The following is a 3,754-nucleotide window of genomic DNA, read 5'->3' as shown; positions in this document are numbered from 1 at the left end:
AAATTTTGTCCGATCCGACTGCAATTTGGTACACGGTTGTGGTATATGGTCTCTAATAACTATGCAAAAATTGGTCTATATCGGTCCATAATTATATAGCCCCCATATAAACCGATCCCCAGATTTGGCTTGCGGGGACTCAGAGAGAAGCAAATTTCATCCGATCCGGCTGAAATTTGGTACACGGTTTTGGTATATGGTCTCTAGCAACCATGCAAAAATTGGTCTACATCGGTCCATAATTATATATTGCCCCCATATAAACCGATCCCCAGATTTGGCGTGCGGAGCCTCAAAGAGAAGCACATTTCATCCGATCCGTCTGAAATTTGGAACATGGTGAAGGTATATGGTCTCTAACATCCGATCCAGTTCAAATTTGGAACGTGGTGTTAGTATATGGCCGCTAACAACCATACCAAAATTGGTCCATATCGGTCTATAGTTATATATAGCCGATCCCCAATCACACAAAAAGTGGTCCATATCTGTTCATAATCATGGTTGCCACTCGAGCCAAACATAATCCATACCAAAATTTTGTTTCTATAGAAAATTTTGTCAAAATTTTATTTCTATAGAAAATTTTGTCAAACTGAATTATATACATACGAGTTTTTTTAATTTAATATATAATACGTATGGACTTACTTACAATTTAGAAGACAATTTTAAGATAACATACCTTGCCATGGGCAAGGGTTACCGCAACCCAAGTAGTTGGATTGTGGATGGCAGTGTTTAGAAGAAGTTTCTACGCAATCCATGGTGGAGGGTACATAAGCTTCGGCCGTATATACTTGTTTCTATCTATCATATCGATATTTTCTAATAAGGGGTTCTATACATTATAAAAGTCCTTCATGTTTTCATTAAATTCGACAAACCAATTCGGCCTTTAGTGTGAACGGCCCATCATTTTCAACAAAAACCCCAATGTCATTATGTCAAATGTAAACGCCGTCAGGAGCATCACTTAACACTAGAAAAGCGAGAAAATTAAGAAATACAATATAATTGTTTTAATTAGGTAAAGTGTAGTTTCTTATATTGCGGAGATTATGTAGGTAAGTAGATTGTATTTGTCATTTCCTTCGTAGTCCTTTTCATATATTGTTTTAATACTTATTAGATTAGGAAAAAGGAAACTACGGTGGTACTTCAAAAGATCATGCATTCAATCCCAGTTCCGACCAAAAATGATCTCGGCGGTGGATTATCTCCTCACAGTAATGCTGGTGACATTTCTTACTGCTTCAAAGATTCTCTAAGTTTTCTCAACGCAACGTGATATGCCGTTCGAACTCAATTACAAGAAAGATGTCCCATGTTATTGAGCTAAACATTGAATCGGGCATCACTCGATATGTTGATCACTGTGAATTCACGAATTCTCTTTAAATGTGAGTATTAAAAACAACATGAAATTATAACTTTTATTGCAACTTAAAGAAGAATGATCCAAAGCAATCCTTATACTTGCTTACATAGCTCAATTTAATTCCTAATACTATTTACTAAATTACTAAATTTCATTACAGATTGCCTTAAAGAAAAAACAAACGAAAAATCCCTGGACAAGACCCCAACTTAACTGATGGAATTCAATTTATATCAAAATTTTTTGAGTGTATGTAATGCATATACTTTTTGTATTATTAAATAAAATAATTGATCTCATATTATATACAAATTATGGACTTTTATTATGAGCAGGTATCCTATGCTGTTGAAAGATTTCGAAAGATACAAATGTATAAAATAATATACAATTATATCAAATTAGATCTGATTAGATGTGTCTCATTTTTGAGATCTGATTAGATCCAATTTCATAGTATTTAGATCTGACCAGATATAACCATTTTTCGGATCTATTCAGATCTGACCATATCAAATCAGATCCCCCAATTTTTACACGGGCTACCAAAATTTTACCAAATATATAACCAAATTGTGTTAATTATTATCAAAAAAATGTTCCTTCATAAGTAATGTTTTATTATTTCATTTTAGAATTTTATTTATTGTTATTTGACACTCCTAATAACGGCAATGTATTTTAGTGGATAAATATCGCTTGAATTGTAAAGGTGTCAAAATCTTAAATATTTTTTGTTTGCACCAACAAGAGATGGGGGAAAAAGGGAGATCAAAGTGCCCCTTTTTATGGCCTGAAACAAAAATTAAAAATTTTAAAGATATTGGCTTTATAGAAAATTTAGTCATATTTTTTATAGAAAAAATTTCTAATTTTTTTTGTAATCAAAATTTATTTCTATCGAAAATTTTGCAACATTTTATTTCTCTAGAAAATTTTGTCAACATTTTATTCCTAGAGGAAAGTTGAAAAGAAACTCTTAGTTGGGAGGAATATTTTGCAAAATCTACAAAAACACCAAGAAACACCAAACTACCAAACAGTAAACAGATCTACCATTTTCGATAGAATTCTACCTACTGTGGCAACATTGTTCTCCGCCCCAAGGCATTAATTAGCCTATTTATATTTTAAATATAGAAATTTTGTAGAAGTCTAAAAAATGTTGTACGTGGACAAAAAGCTTTATAAATGGTGGTTAAATTTTCAAGGGCCGATGTTGATTTTGAATAAAACACAAACTATTTAGGAAATTATTGTAATTTTATTTTATTACGCATAATTGGTATTACTCAATTATGCGTGGAACAAAATATCGACCAAATGGGCGCCGCGACCACGGTGGCACACCTTCATCCGATGGTCCAAATTTTCGATGACGCAGAGGCATAATGGAGGTTCTATGCCGTTAATATGCCGAATTATCTCATCCTTTAGCTCTTGAATTGTTGCTGGCTTATCGACGTACACCTTTTCTTTCAAATAACCCCAAAGAAAAAAGTCCAACGGTGTCAAATCACATGATCTTGGCGGCCAATTGACATCGCCATTACGTGAGATAACACGGCCATTGAATTGGTTGCGCAAAAGAGCCATTGTTTCGTTAGCTGTGTGGCAAGTGGCACCGTCCTGCTGAAATCACATATCGTCCACATCTTCCAATTCGGGCCAATTCGGGCCATAAAAAGTTCGTTATCATCTCACGATAGCGAACACCATTCACAGTAACTGCCTGACCGGCCTCATTTTGGAAAAAATAGTCACTCTTTGTGGGTGCATTGGTTTTTCGACAATCACTCTTGGATTCTCATTCGCCCAAATGCGGCAATTATTGACGAATCCACTGAGGTGAAAATGTGCCTCATCACTGAAGATGATTTTCTTCGAAAATTGATCATCCACTGTTGCCATTTCTTAGAACCATTGGAACGTTGTTGGATTGTGTATCTCTCCATGGTTCAAATTGAGTAAGTCTGAAATAGAGAAATGTCAAATAAAATTCGGAAAAAAACTTGGCGTTTAGGTGTGGTTCACATTCAACATCGGCCCTTACAATTTAACCACCCTTTATATAGCAACCAACAAATTTGAACAAATTTGATATCGAAAATGTAGATCTACAAAGTGGTCAAATGTGAAATTTATAGCTTTGTACATAAATAACAAGATAATTTATTTCGGTTCATTTTTGGTGGGGGTACACCTTGGAATTAGAAATGAGCGTTATTAAAATGCCATTTAGTTATATTATTCGAAGTCGGCTCCGGAATCGAGGATGATGAAAAATTCTGTAGTCGGACTCCAGGCTGTGGGTCGAATCCACAACCCTGGTTCAAAGACATGTGGCTTTAACGAAGGGACGCAAATTTCCAA

At 34.7% G+C, this 3,754-nt stretch overlaps 1 long non-coding RNA gene across 1 annotated transcript; it reads left to right on the top strand.

The window, feature by feature from the left end:
• The first annotated feature begins 977 nt into the window (after nt 1–977).
• Nucleotides 978–1,670, top strand: LOC142228542 (uncharacterized). The gene is made up of 3 exons (XR_012720201.1): nt 978–1,067; nt 1,133–1,403; nt 1,542–1,670. It is a non-coding gene; the product is annotated as an uncharacterized LOC142228542 (long non-coding RNA).
• The last annotated feature ends 2,084 nt before the right edge of the window (nt 1,671–3,754 follow it).

Source organism: Haematobia irritans, chromosome 3, assembly GCF_050003625.1.
Source record: "Haematobia irritans isolate KBUSLIRL chromosome 3, ASM5000362v1, whole genome shotgun sequence".
Lineage (NCBI taxonomy): Eukaryota > Metazoa > Arthropoda > Insecta > Diptera > Muscidae > Haematobia > Haematobia irritans.
Note: the sequence above shows the minus strand (reverse complement) of the source record. Positions and strands in the feature narration are given on the sequence as shown.